The following is a 15,630-nucleotide window of genomic DNA, read 5'->3' on the forward strand; positions in this document are numbered from 1 at the left end:
ATGGGGCATTAAAGTTACCACCACAATCCTCTTTCACCTGATTCCACAGTTTTGTCCACCTCAAGGAACCCTAAGCATAGTCATTTTAATTATTCCAATGGGTTTAGAACCTCTCTTGCTTATTCTTAACACATCTGAAGATAAAAGAGACCAATTATTCCCATTTTACAAAGGCCTGTGAAGAACTTCTCTTTATAGATTTGCCACAGCTCTTTAGATTTATGAAGATTTGTCCTACTTCCAAGTTAGAAAATTAAGTTGACTATATAGTAATTGCAAGGAAATTAAAGCCTTAGGTTACATTTCTAGAGCTGGACAACTTACGTGGTCTTGTTAAAGATACTGGAAATTTATTTTGGATTGTTCGTCCTGTCCCTGCAAAAATTATAGATAGCTCAGCTGTGGAGGCAGATTCAAGTCTAATAGATAATGTGACTTTGAAGGAGGTAGTATCTCTTTATGAACAAAGCATGGTTTTGGCATTATAATAAGTCCAAATCATAGTTCCACATCTTACTTGATTAAGTCACTTGACTCTAACCCTTTAATCTCTTTAAGTGAAAAGAGATAATCATAGATAATTATAAGGATTGAATGGTTGATTGAATTATATAAAACATCTAACAAAAGATTGGTACAAGAGTAAATACTCATTTAGTTATTTCACACATTGACTTACTCTAATATTTCAAGTAATTCACATATACTCACACATGCAAACTAAAATCTAATGTTTATTTTTGATTATAGTTTTGCTTGATTTAAAATTTCCACTAGACTTTTAAAATATTACTATAAAATTATAACTCCTTTCTGAAATTTCAGGATGTCATTTAGGACCATTTCTAATTTTATGTTTTTTAAAATGTTAATTGGTATACTTTTTAGATATTTTTTTAGCATTTTACAACCATGAATCAAATAAAGAAGTATTTATTTACCAAGATCATAAGATACTGGCATCTGGAATACAGCTAAAATACAAGTGGCTAAACTAAGGTAGAATGTTCACATTAACAAATGTATCTTTCATGTTAGATATAACATTGTGGATTGTTCAAAGTGAAATAAAATTTCAATGTAGAAGTTAATATTGTATTATTACTGTTATAATTTCTCATTATGTTCATAGGGTTATCCTACTGATTTTATCTTTGTTGTTCCAGAAGGAACAGAAAGAGTGTAATAAATTATCATTGTTATGTTTTGAGGTAAGACTCTCTATACCAGGCACTATAGTAGATGCTAAATAGAAAGAAAGACAGAAAGGAGGAACGGAAGGGAGGGAGAGAACTCTACCTTTTCTAGTAGACAGATAAAAACGCTAACAGAGTGAGAGCCAGGCACCTCACTGTTGAAGTGGGAATTTTCAGATAAGCAAGGAGAGGAGGCTAGAATGACCCATACGGTAATGAACTGAAGTCATTGACATGAACCCACGTTTACCTTAACATAGATGCAGATGGCTATATATGGAAATACTTATAGACATGTATAAATACCCAGGTTAGTGTACACACATAATTTCCTTGTTTTGTCAGCTGAGAGGGCCAGGAGCAATGACACCCCAGTAGCAAAAGATATCTTAGTACCCAGATCTTAGTTTTTAACACTATTCTCCAATAAAAAGGGCTCCTTAGAGAAACAGTTGATTCTATAACAGGGCAGAAAGCAATCATGATGAGCCTAAAGCGTCTTTTAGTGCCAGAAAGTAAGGAAGTGCTCAAAAACAAAACAAAACAAAACCATACACACACAATGATGTGGTCTTGTTAAAGATACTGGACACAGGAGCCAGCTGAAAGAGTTGCCAATGGCCAAGGCTGAAACAATTAGAGCAAGAAAATAAATAAAATAGTACTGAAATATAAATATCCATGAGTATATATTTCATTCATTTGAATGAATAACTGAAGGAGGAAGACACAGATATTTGCAGAATCCTATATAATTTCTGTAGCTATTCTGCCCACAAGGAGGTGGAGCTGACTCCACAGTCCTTAAGTGTGTGCTACACAGAATGACTTGCTTTGAAAGAGTATAAATTGGAAAGTGGGGGGAACAAAAGAGTAACTTTAGAGAAACCTGGTAAACCTTACCTCAGCCCAGGTGATCAAGGTCAACATCAGTAGTTATTAAGTTATGCTGATCAAATATACTCTTGATATGATATGATGAAAATAGCAGTTTACCTCTGTGGTCTTCTGCCCCAAAACTCAAAATTTCAGTCTAATCATAAGAGAAAAACAACCAAACCCCATCTGAGGGACATCCCAAAACATACATACCAAAGGAATTCCTCAAAACAGTTGATGTCATCAAAAACAAGGGAAGTCTGGGGCACCTGGCTGGCTCAGTCGGTTAAGCGTCTGCCTTCGGCTCAGATCATGATCCCAGAGTCCTGGGATTGAGCCCTGCATTGGGCTCCCTGCTCCACGGGAAGCCTGCTTCTCCCTCTCCCACTCCCCCTGCTGTGTTCCCTTTCTCGCTGTGTCTCTCTCTGTCAAATAAATAAAATCTTGAAAAACAAACAAGGAAAGTCTGAGAACTTGCCACAGCCAAGAAGAGCCTGAAGATACATAATGAATAAATGTCACACAGTATCTTGAATGGGATCTTGGAACAGAAAAAGGACACTAAGAATAAACTAAGGAAATCTGAATAAACTATGGACTTAAGTTCATAACAGTGTATCAAAATTGGTTCATGAGCATGGAATATCTTTCCATTTGTTTGTGTCATCTTCAATTTCTTTCATCAGTATTTTATAGTTTTCAGAGTGCAGGTCTTTTACTTCTTTGCTTAAGTTTATTCCTAGGTATTTTATTCTTTTTGGTACAATTAATAAATGGTGTTACTTTTTAAATTTTCCTTTCTGTGACTTCATTGTTAGTGTATAGAAATGCTACTGATTTCTATGTATTAATTTTATATTCTGCCACTTCACTGAATTTATGTATTACTTCTAGTAGATTTTTGGTGGAATCATTAGGATTTTCTCTATATAATATGTCATCTGCAAATAGTGAAAGTTTTACTTCTTCTGTACCAATATGGATGCCTCTTATTTCTTTTTCTTGTCTGATAGCTATGGCTAGGACTTCTAGTAATATGTTGAATAAAAGTGGTGAGAGTGGACATCCTTGTCTTGTTCCCTGACCTTAAGGGAAAGCTCTCAGTTTTCACCATCGAGGATGTTGTTAGCAGTGGGTTTTCTATATATGCCTTTGTTATGTTGAGGTGTGTTTCCTCTAATCCCATTTTTTGAGAGTTTTTATCATGAATGGATGTTGAATGTTGTCAAATGCTTTTACTACATTTATTAAAATGAGCATATGATTTTTATCCTTTGGATCTTTTGGGGGTTTGTTTTCTTTTGTTTTTTGCTTGGTTTTTTAAGATTTTATTTATTTATTTATTTATTTATTTATTTATTTATTTATTTATTTATTTATTTATTTATGAGAGGGAGAGTGCACGGGTTGGGGGAGGGGCAAAGGAAGAGGGAGAAGCAGACTTCCCTGCTGAGCAGGGAGCCCAACCACGGGCTCGATCCCAGGACCCTGGGATCACAACCCAAGCCGAAGCCAGATGCTTAACTGACTGAGCCACCCAGGCGCCCCTTATCCTTTCTTTTGTTGATGTGGTGTATGACATTGATTGGTTTGTGACTATTGAACCATCTTTGCATCCCAGGAATAAATCCCACCTAATTGTGGTCAATAATCTTTTTAATGTATTGTTGTATGCAGTTTGCTAATATTTTGTTGAGAATTTTTGCATTTATGTTCATCAGGAATATTGGCCTGTAGTTTTCTTTTTTTGTGGTGTCTTTGTCTGGTTTTGGTTTTGGGGTACTTAATGCTGGACTTATAGAATGTATTGGAAGCTTTCCTTTCTCTTCTATTTTTTGGAATATTTTGAGGACAATAGGTATTAACTCTTCTTTAGATATCTGGTAGAATTCAGCTGTGAATCCATTTGGTCCTGGACTTTAATTTTTTTTTTTTTTTAATTACCAGTTCAGTTTCATTACCTATAATCAGTCTGTGAGATCTTCTATTTCTTCCTGCTTCAGTTTTGGAAGATTGTATGTTTCTAGAAATTTATCCATTTGTAGGTTGTCTAGTTTGTTGGCATATAATTTTTCATAATATTCTCTTATAATCCTTTGTATTTCTGTGGTGTCTGTTGTTACTTCTCCCCTTTCGTTTCTGACTTTGAGTCCTTTCTCTTTTTTTCTTGATGAGCGTGCTTAAGGGTTTATCAATTTTGTTTATATTTTCAAAGAACCAGTTCTTGGTTTCGTTGACATTTTCTACTATATTTTTAGTCTCTATATCATTTATTTCCACTCTTCCATCATTTATTATTTCCTTTCTTCTACTAGCCTTGGGCTTCGTTTGTTCTTCTTTTTCTAGTTCCCATAGGCATAAGGTTGATTGTTTATTTGAGTTTTTTCTTGTTTCTTGAGGTAGGTCTCTGTTGCTATATACTTTCCTCTTAGAACTGCTTTTGCTGTGTCCCAGAGATTTTGGATCCTTGTGTTTTCATTTTCATTTGTCTCCACGCATTTTTCGATTTCTTCTTTGATTGCCTCATTGACTCATCAGTTTACTATCATGTTGTTTAGTCTCCACATGTTTAGGTTTTTCCCAGTTTTGTTATTGTGATTTGTTTCTAGTTTCATACTATTGTGATCAGGAAAGATACATGGTATGATTTCAATCTTCTTCAATTTATGAGGCTTGTTTATGGCCTAATATGTGATCTATTGAAGAATGTTCCATGTGAACTTGAAAAGAGTGTGTATTCTGTTGTTTTTGGATGGAATGTTCTATCTAGGTATCTGTTATGTCCATCTGGTCCAATGTGCCATTCAAAGACATTGTTTCCTTATGGGTTTTCTCTGTGGATGATCTATTCATTGATATAAGTGGATCGTTAAAGTCTCCTACTGTTATTGTATTACCATCAGTTTCTCTCTTTATGTCTGTTAATATTTGTTTTATATATCTAGGTGCTGCAGTGTTGGGTGTGTAGATATTTATAATTGTTATATCCTTTTGTTGGGGGGGGATTGATGCCCTTGTCTCTTGTTACAGCCTTTGTTTTAAAGTATATTTTGTATGATATAAGTATTGCTACCCCAGCTTTTATTATTATTATTTGCTTCCATCTGCATGTTGAATGTTTTTCCATCCCTTTACTTTTGATTTGTATGCATCTTTAGGTCTGAGGTTAGTCTCTTGGAGATGGCATATAGGTGGGTCTTATTTTTATTTATCTTTTTATCAATTCCACCACTGTATGTCTTTTGATTGGAGCATTTAGGCCATTTACATTTAAGTAATTATTGATAGGTATGTACTTATTGCCATTTATAAAAATTTTGTCTTCTGGTTGTTTTTGTAGTTCTTTTTTTGTTCCTATATCCTTATTTTCCTCTCTTTCTTTGTGATCAGAATATCTATAGTGTTATATTTGCATTTCTTTCTCTTTATTTTTTGTGTATTTATCATAGGTTTTGGGTTTGTGATTACCATAAGGTTCATATATAACATTCTAAGTAAACAGCAGTCCATATTCATTTAATGATCATTTAAGTTCAAACACATTTAAGAAAACAAAAAAGGAAACAGAAAAAATAATTCTTTTTCTGTTTTATCTTCTCTTCCTATTTTACTCTCTTCTCCACATTTTATATATATGCTGTCATATTTTACATCTTTTTATTATGTCTAATTATGGCCAATTCTTTTCCATTAAGAAATCCCCTTAACATTTCTTGTAAGGCTGATTTAGTGGTAATAAATTCCTCTATCTTTTGTTTGTCTGGGAAACTCTTTATCTCACCTTCAAATCTGAATGTTAACCTTGCCATGTAGAGTATTCCTGGTTGTAGGTTTTTTTATTTTCAGCACTTTGAATATATCATGCCACTCTCCTCTGGCTTGCAAAATTTCTGCTGAAAAATCAACTATAAGATGATTTTTGATTTCTTGTTTCTCTCTTACTGCTTTTATGATTCCTTCTTTATCTTTAACCTTTGACATTTTAATTATTATGTGCCATGGTGTAGACTTCCTTGAGTTCCTCTTGTTTGGAACTCTCTGTGCTTCTTGGATTTAAATGTCTATTTCCCTTTCTAAGTAAGGAAGTTTTCAGTTATTATTTCTTTTTTTTAGTTTAATTTAATTTAATTTAATTATGTTATGTTTGTCACCATATATCATTAGCTTTTGAGTAGTGATCCATGATTCATTGTTTTCATATAACACCCAGTGTTCCATGCAGTACATGCCCTCCTTAATACCCATCACTGGGCTAACTCATCCCCCCCTCCCCCTCCCCTCTAAAACCCTCAGTTTGTTTCTCAGAGTCCATAGACTCTCATGGTTCATCTATCCCTCTGATTTCCCCCCCTTCATTTTTCATTCCTTCTTCTAATGTCCTCCATGCTGTTCCTTATGTTCCACAAATAAGTGAAACCATATGATAATTGACTTTCTCTGCTTGACTTATTTCACTTAGCATAATCTCCTCCAGTCCCATCCATGTTGATGTAAAAGTTGGGTATTCATCCTTTCTGATGGCTGAGTAATATTCCATTGTATATATGGACCACATCTTCTTTATCCATTCATCTGTCGCAGGGCATCTCGGCTCTTTTCACAGTTTGGCTATTGCGGACATTGCTGCTATGAACGTTGGGGTGCATATGGCCCTTCTTTTCACTACATCTGTGTCTTTGGGGTAAATACCCAGTAGTGCAATTGCTGGGTCATAGGGTAGCTCTATTTTTAAATTTTTGAGGAACTTCCACACTGTTTTCCAAAGTGGCTGTACCAACTTGCATTTCCACCAACAGTGTAAGAGGGTTCCCCTTTCTCCACAACCTCTCCAACATTTGTTGTTTCTTCCCTTGTCAATTTTTGCCATTCTTACTGGTATAAGGTGGTATCTCAGTGTGGTTTTGATTTGAATTTCCCTGATGGCTAATGATGATGAACATTTTTTCATGTGTCTGTTAGCCATTTGTATGTCTTCTTTGGAGAAGTGTCTGTTCATGTCTTCTGTCCATTTTTTGACTTGATTATTTGTTTTTTGGGTGTTGAGTTTGAGAAGTTCTTTATAGATCTTGGATACCAGCCCTTTATCTGTAGTGTCATTTGCAAATATCTTCTCCCATTCTGTGGGTTGCCTCTTTGTTTTGTTGACTGTTTCCTTTGCTGTGCAGAAGCTTTTTATCTTGATGAAGTCCCAAAAGTTCATTTTTGCTTTTGTTTCACTAGCCTTTGGAGATGTATCTTGAAAGAAGTTGCTGTGCAATGTTGAAGAGGTTACTGCCTATGTTCTCCTCTAGGATTTTAATGGATTCCTGTCTCACATTGAGGTCTTTCATCCATTTTGAGTTTATCTTTGTCTATGGTGTTAGAGAATGGTCAAGTTTCATTCTTCTGTAGATAGCTGTCCAATTTTTCCAGCACCATTTATTGAAGAGACTGTCTTTTTTCCATTGCATATTTTTGCCTGCTTTGTTGAAGATTATTTGACCATAGAGTTGAGGGTCCATATCTGGTCTCTCTATTCTGTTCCATTGGTCTATGTGTCTATTTTTGTGTCAGTACCATGCCATCCTGGTGATCACTGCTTTGTAATATAGCTTGAAATTGGGCAACGTGATGCCCCCAGCTTTGTTTTTCTTTTTCAAAATTTCCTGGGTGATTCGGGGTCTTTTCCGATTCCATACAAATTTTAGGATTTCTTGTTCCAGCACTTTGAAAAATGTCATTGGAATTTTGATCGGGATGGTGTTGAAGGTATAGATTGCTCTGGGTAGCATAGACATTTTAACAATGTTTATTCTTCCAATCCATTGAGCATGGAATATTTTTCCATCTTTTTGTGTCTTCTTCAATTTCTTTCATGAGTGTTCTGTAGTTCCTAGAGTATAGATCCTTTACCTCTTTGGTTAGGTTTATTCCGAGGTATCTTATGGTTTTTGGTGCTATTGTAAATGGAATCATTTCTCTAATTTCTCTTCCTACAGTTGCATTGTTAGTGTATAAGAAAGCAACTGATTTCTGTGCATTGATTTTGTATCCTGCCACATTACTGGATTCCTGTATGGGTTCTAGTAATTTGGGGGTGGAGTATTTTGGATTTTCTACATAAAGTATCATGTCATCTGTGAAAAGAGAGTTTGACTTCTTCTTTGCCAATTTGAATACCTTTTATTTCTTTTTGTTGTCTGATTGCTCTTGCTAGGACTTCTAGTACTATGTTGAACAATAGTGGCAAGAGGGGGCATCCTTGTCGTGTTCCTGATCTTAAGGGAAAGGCTCTCAGCTTTTCCCCATTGAGGATGATATTCACTGTGGGTTTTTCATAGATGGATTTTAGGAACTTGAGAAGTGTTCCCTGTATCCCTACACTCTGAAGAGTTTTAATCAGGAAAGGATACTGTATTTTGTCAAATGCTTTTTCTGCATCAATTGAGAGGACCGTATGGTTCTTCTCTCTCCTCTTATTAATGTGTTCTATCATATTGATTGATTTGCGAATGTTGAACTACCCTTGCATCCTGGGGATAAATCCCACTTGGTCGTGGTGGATGATCCTTTTAATGTATTGTTGAATCCTATTAGCTAGGATTTTGAGAATTTTGGAATCCATATTCATCAGGAATATCGGTCTGAAATTCTCCTTTTTGATGGGGTCTTTGGTTTGGCAATTAAGATAACACTGGCCTCATAGAATGAGTCTGGAAGCTTTCCTTCTGTTTCTATTTTTTGAAACAGCTTCAGGAGGATAGGTATTATTTCTTCTTTGAATGTTTGGTAGAATTCCCCAGGGAATCCACCAGGCCCTGGACTCTTGTTTTTTGGAGGTTTTTGATCACTGCTTCAATCTCGTTACTGGTTATTGGCCTATTCAGGTTGTCAGTTTCTTCCTGTTTCAGTCTTGGGAGTTTATAGGTTTCCAGGAAGGCATCCATTTCTTCCACATTGCTCAATTTATTGGCATATAGTTGTTGATAATAATTTCTAATACTTGTTTCTATTTCCTTGGTGTTAGTCGTGATCTCTCCCCTTTCATTCATAATTTTATTAATTTGAGTCCTTTCTCTTTTCTTTTGGATAAGTCTGGCCAGTGGTTTATCAATCTTATTAATTCTTTCAAAGAGCCAGCTTCTAGTTTCGTTGATCCAATCTACTGTGTTTCTGGTTTCTAATTCATTGATCTCTGCTCTGATCTTAATTATTTCTCTTCTAATGCATGGCTTAGGCATCATTTGTTGCTTTTTCTCTAGTTCTTTAAGGTGTAAAGTTAGTTGGTGAATTCGGGATTTTTCTATTTTTTTGAGTGAGGCTTGGATGGCTATGTATTTCCCCCTGAGGACCGCCTTTGCAGTATCCCATAGGTTTTGGACCGATGTGTTTTCATTTTCATTGGTTTCCATGAATTATTTAAGTTCTTTGATTTTCTGGTTGACCCAAACATTCTTGAGCAGAGTGGTCTTTAGCTTCCAAGTGTTTGAATTTCTGCCAAATTTTTTCTTGTGATTGAGTTCCAGTTTTAGAGCATTATGGTCTGAGAATATTCAGGGAATAATCTCAATCTTTTGGTATTGGTTGAGACCTGATTTGTGACTCAGTATGTGGTCTATTCTGGAGAAAGTTCCATGTGTGCTCGAGAAGAATGAGTATCCTGTTGTTTTAGGGTGGAATATTCTGTATATTATCTGTGAGGTCCATCTGGTCCAGTGTGTCATTCAAAGCTCTTGTTTCTTTGTTGATTTTCTGCTTAGATGAACTGTCTATTGCTGAGAGTGGAGTATTGAGGTCTCCTACAATTAACGTATTGTTATCAATATGACTCTTCATTTTGGTTAACAGTTGGCTAATGTACATGGCTTCTCCCATGTTGGGGGCGTAGATATTTACAATTGTTAGATCTTCTTGTTGGAGAGACCCTATAAGAATGATATAGTGTCCTTCTGTGTCTCTAACTACAGTCTTTAGCTTAAAATCTAATTTGTCTGATATAAGAATTGCTACCCCAGCTTTCTTTTGAGGTCCGCTGGCATGGAAGATGGATCTCCCTCCCTTCACTTTCAGTCTGGATGTATCTTTAGTTTCAAAACGGGTCTCTTCTAGACAGCATATGGATGGGTTCTGTGTTTTTATCCAATCTGCAACCCTGTGCCGTTTTATGGGAGCATTTAGGCTGTTCACGTTGAGAGTGATTATTGAAAGATACGAATTTATTGTCATCATGTTGCCTGTGAATACCTTGTTTTTATAGATTGTCTCTGTAAATTTCTGTTCTATATCACTCTTGGGGTCTTTCTCCTTTTATAGAACCCCCCTTATTATTTCTTGCAGGGCCAGCTTAGTGGTCACATATTCTTTCAGTTTCTGCCGGTCTTGTAAGCTCTTCCTTTCTCCATCCATTCTAAATGACGGCCTTGCTGGATAAAGTATTCTTGGCTGCATGTTTTCCTCATTTAGTACCTGGAATATGTCTTGCCAGCCCTTTCTGGCTTGCCAGGTCTCTGTGGATAGGTCTGATGTTATTCTAATGTTCCTCCCTCTGTACATAAGGAATCTCTTCCCCCTAACTGCCCTTACAATGGTTTCCTTGGTTCCAAGATTTGTGCATTTTACTATTACATGCCGGGGTGTTGGCCTGTTTTCCTTGATCTTGGGAGGGGTCCTCTCTGCCTCTAGGACACGAAAGTTTGTTTAGTTCCCCTGATAGGGAAGTTCTCAGCTACAATTTGCTCAAATATATCTTCTAGTCCTCTCTCTCTCACCAACCCCTCAGGGATCCTAATTATCCTGAGATGGGATCATTTCATGGTGTCACTTATTTCTCTGATTCTATTTTCATGGATTTTGAGTTGTTTTTCCCTGGCCTCCACTTTTTCCTTCTTGTCTATTAATTTGCCTTCTAGATCACTAATTCATTCTTCTGCCTCGCTTAGCCCAGCTGTTAGATTATCTAGATTAGATTGGATCTCATTGATAGCATTTTTAAATTCTGCCAATTCAACTTTCATTTCTGCCCTTAAAGACTTCATGTTGTCGTTAATTGAGTTCTCCATTCTAGCTATTGTCTTCACAATTGCTACCCTGAATTTCATCTCTGACTTCTTGGTTATATCTGTATCCATTTGTAAATCTGTGGCAGAAGTCACAGTCTCTGAGTCTTTCCTATTTTGGGGGTTCCTCCTCCTAGTCACTCTGTTGATGGGTGGTTGCGGGAATGTAAGAATCCAAATTATTGACCACAACGCAAGCAAGATGCACCTGTTTTATAGGGACCTTAGGGTTCCTGGCCTCTTGTTCTCCCAGCCTGTCTTCTGGGGGAGGGGCCTGCCGCACTGTTACTCAGGCAACCTTGTTTGGGCAGAGTTGCCCTGCCTCCTGTCGGGGGAGATGGGCTCAGTGAAAACCGATTTTGGGGGCTTTTGTTCTCTGGTGGCTTTCCCTGGCAGATTTCCACATCTCTTCGGAGAGTCAGAGCAGAAGAGATCATTTCCAACCCTCTGCCTCAGAGCAGAGAGCTCACAGTCTGTTCTTCAGTGAGCTTTCCGGGCCACACTATCTCCATTTCTGTCTATAAACCACAGCATCCTGGGTCATGGGCCCTTCAGCAGGGCTCCCAGTCCTCACCTCCAGGTCCAGGCACAGGGGCACGTCTCTGCCCTTTGTGCTTCTAAAACCGCCAGCCATCCCCAGTTCACAAGCACAGCCCCACCACTCCGGGTTTCAGTCCAGGGGCTAAAGTCCTTTCCCTGTCGCTACGAGTCTGTGAGTCCATGCCCCGTCCCCAGCACGGGAGGCTGTCATTCACTGGTGGTGCAGGATTACCACAGTTCCCTCCCCCTGCCGTTTATCCTCCAATATCTGCCCTCAGAATCACGGATCCCTGCTTCATACCTCAAAACCAACCACCTGCGATATTCTGTTTGTAGAGATCCAGATCTATCTTCTTACATCTCAGGCTGATTTTGTGGGTGTTCAGAGTGGTCTGGTAGATATCCAGCTCAATTCCGGGGACCGGTTGGAATAGGTTACCCTACTTTTCTGCCATCTTTTCGCCTCAGTTATTATTTCTTGACATAAGTTTCCTACACCTCTCTCTCAGTTCTTCTTCAGGGACCCCCTACAATAGGAATGTTTGTTGGCTTGACATTGTCTAAGAGATCCCTTAATCCTCATTTCTAAAACTTCTTTTCTCTTTTTGCTGTTCAGCTTATGTGCTATTCCCCTGTCTTCCAGATTGCTGATACATTCTTCTGCATCTTCTAATCTACTGTTGATTCCCTCTAGTGTGTTTTTTGTTTCAGTTATTGTATTCGTCAATTCTGATTGGTTCTTTTTGATATTTTCTATCTCTTCATTGAAGGTCTCACTTGAGTTCTCCCATTCTTTTCTCTGGCCCAGTGAGTATTTTTGAGATCATTACTTTAAATTCTTTATCAAGCCTATTGCTTATCAGTGAGTTCAGGGTCTTCTTATGTTGCCATCTTGAACTGCAACCTATTCCTGTATTTTGTATCACACCTTTAAATCTACCCATGTGTGTGATGTATATATTTTGGATATTTCAACTTATAATATAATTATATTATACAATTATTGATGTTCATGTTAACTTCAGTGTTTATAAAGACCACAACAAATCCTTTGATTTTTACAAAGATAGACTGTAATCTACCAAAAGAAAGAAATAATCAGACTTGGTGGAATAGGCAAAGCACTCTATATTTAGCAAAGCATGACCTTCAACATTTACTCTATAAAAATAAATAACCCTTTGGACATCAATTGTATAAGCAAAAAATATCATAATGACCCAGATACACTTACCTTACCACCTGGAATTACCTTAAACTTCATGCCTTATATGTTTTTTTCTGGATATTCCATACACTTAAAATGCTTTTCTCCTCCCAACATTTTCTAAGTTCAAGATTGTGGTTATCTTTCAAAGTGACCTCAAATATTTCCTCCTCCATAAAGATTTTCCTTGTTTCCCAATTAAAATAGCTGCTTGGGTGCCTGGGTGGCTCAGTTGGTTGAGCGACTGCCTTCAGCTCAGGTCATGATCCTGGAGTCCCGGGATCAAGTCCCACATCGGGCTCCCTGCTCAGCAGGGAGTTTGCTTCTCCCTCTGACCCTCCCCCCTCTCATGTGCTCTCTCTCTCTCTCTCATTCTCTCTCTCAAATAAATAAATAAAATCTTAAAAAAAAAATAGCTGCTCATTTCTCTGAGCAGTCAGAATTGTGTGTGCCTCCATTATCCCATGGACTTAAAACAATTTATGTTTTGTTTATAGATGTCTCTCCCATTTGGCTGTAAGCTTCTTAAGAGCAGGGTCAACATCCTGGCCCTTCTTGCTCTCCACATAGTGTTTGACATTCATTCATTCATCCAACAACCATTTATGCGTGCCTACCATTCAATACCACAGAGTGAACATGAGGAAGAGAATTGCAGAGAAAAATCAGCAATTAAATGTTAATGTTGTAGGAAAATTTTCCAAGTTAGGAAAGCTCTGAAAAAAATGAGGAAAAAATATTGCTACAGATCAGGTTATAGAAAGCATTAACAGAAGATATCACAGAACTGGTTTATTTTTATAGCTAGCATATATGCTTCTAAGTTAAAGGCCTCTGTTTTCTACTGCTTTGCCCATTTTGTGTGATCTGGGACCTCTGTGGGTCGTGTATAGAAAACTGGTAGACTCGGGGTGAGTAAAATAAATCTAATCAATGTTCATTTGCATAAGAAAACATGAATGAGTACTGAGAATATTTAAGGAAAAGAAAAAGACAAAAACTTTTTTCATGGCAGAGGCCTGAAGTCCAACTTGTGACTGTCAAGCTACTGCATAGCTTCTTAGAAAAGAACTTGTTTTCTTTTGAACCCTTCTATTAAAGCAAAACATACTGCTGTCTCAGAGTATACATCACAGCTAGGTTTATTTCAAATACCCTTTGTGTGTGTGTGTCATTACGAAATACTTGGTTTCCTGTTTCTCTAGTATTGATTAATTTAAATCCAATTTTCCAGAACATCTGTACCAAAAAAGGATTTTTAGTTACCATTTCAAGTAATTTCTGATAGGGCAATTTTAAGCCAATATTGTGCTCAATTCTATACATTGAGATCTTTCTCAATGCAGGGCCTCCTGGTCTTTTCCACCGAACTTTCAGTCATTCTTTACATCTCATAATCCATTCACCCACAGAATACAGAAATGATTTCTGATTTTATACAAGGATATTGAATGCTCAACCCCATTTTTTTTAATTCCCCAAAACAATTAACTTCACAAAAACATCCTCTTCCATACCGGTGTTTCAGAATCACAGATAGTTGTTAATTGTTAAGATTTCTGTATATATTTCTAAACTGATGAATGTCTTTATTTTATTTTCAATGCATTCTCCTCTAATGTGTCATTGGTCACTCTTCCTTAATTTTTCTAAGCTCTTCCTGAAAAGCCTGTTATTCCTTCACACCTGAGTCCCTATAGTGCACAGATAGGCCTCCCCAATTCTCTAAGGAACCCAGGGCACTCTCTTAGATGGGGACTGACTGACTACCTTATTAGGGTCACCCTCAACTTTATTAATAAACTGTAACCCATATTTCCATTTTTAAAAGTAGTCCATACTAAAATCTATTAATATTTAAAATATTTCATTTAAAGTATCAGCATAATTCTTTTTTTTATTAAAATATCAGCTTAATTCTGAAAGAATAAATACCCCATGCATTATCAATATGACAGATCTAAAAATTCCCAGTATGGTAGAGCCTAAAGCATCTTAATGTGGCATCAGCTCAGCTGAGTTCAAATCCTGGCTCTGCCACAGATTGGATAGACTTGAGGAGTTTTTCTAGACCCCCGAGCATCATTCATTTGTCCAGATGCTCTCTTGAGCATCTCTTGTATATGCCACATGGCAAATTCATGGTGGTGAACAAGGCATTCATAGTGGTTCGCTAAGCTGACCCCCTAATGCGGTAAGTTTCCTTATTTTTTTTAAAAGATTTTATTTATTTATTTCACAGAGAGAGAGGGAACACAAGCAGGGGGAGTGGGAGAGGGAGAAGGAGGCTTCCCCCCCGAGCAGGGGGCCTGATGTGGGGCTCGATCCCAGGACCCTGGGATCATGACCTGAGCCGAAGGCAGATGTTTAACGACTGAGCCACCCAGGCGCCCCGTCCTCATTTTTAAGATAGAAATAATAACACCCATCTTGTAGGGCATAAAATTAAATGGCTCCTCCTACTTACGGCTTCTTGCCACTTCTGCTCCATGCCGCCACCACCACCCTCCCCCACTTTCTTATCAATGATCTCATTAAGTTTCCCTGCTTTGAACCTCTTCAATATATAAGATAAACTTTTCAAACCACACCAGGCCAGTTCATAGGAAGTCACACCACTGGCAGAGTTATTCTGGAGGCTGTCTTTGTAGCCCCTGCACAACCAAGAGAACAATGTTACTGGTTCATGGCACACTATCCACTGCCCAGAAGATGCCTGGGTTTCCTCTATGCATTTGCTTATCCTTCCCACATTATCATTTCAAAGTGCCCA

At 37.4% G+C, this 15,630-nt stretch overlaps 1 protein-coding gene across 1 annotated transcript in view; it reads left to right on the forward strand.

Moving 5' to 3' along the window:
• VEPH1 (ventricular zone expressed PH domain containing 1) overlaps positions 1-15,630 on the forward strand; it is a 224,363-nt gene that overhangs the window by 157,487 nt on the left and 51,246 nt on the right. The window lies entirely within an intron of this gene.

This window comes from Mirounga angustirostris, unplaced genomic scaffold (genome assembly GCF_029215605.1).
Source record: "Mirounga angustirostris isolate CCGP_5_RB_7025 unplaced genomic scaffold, mMirAng1.0.hap1 SCAF_1, whole genome shotgun sequence".
Lineage (NCBI taxonomy): Eukaryota > Metazoa > Chordata > Mammalia > Carnivora > Phocidae > Mirounga > Mirounga angustirostris.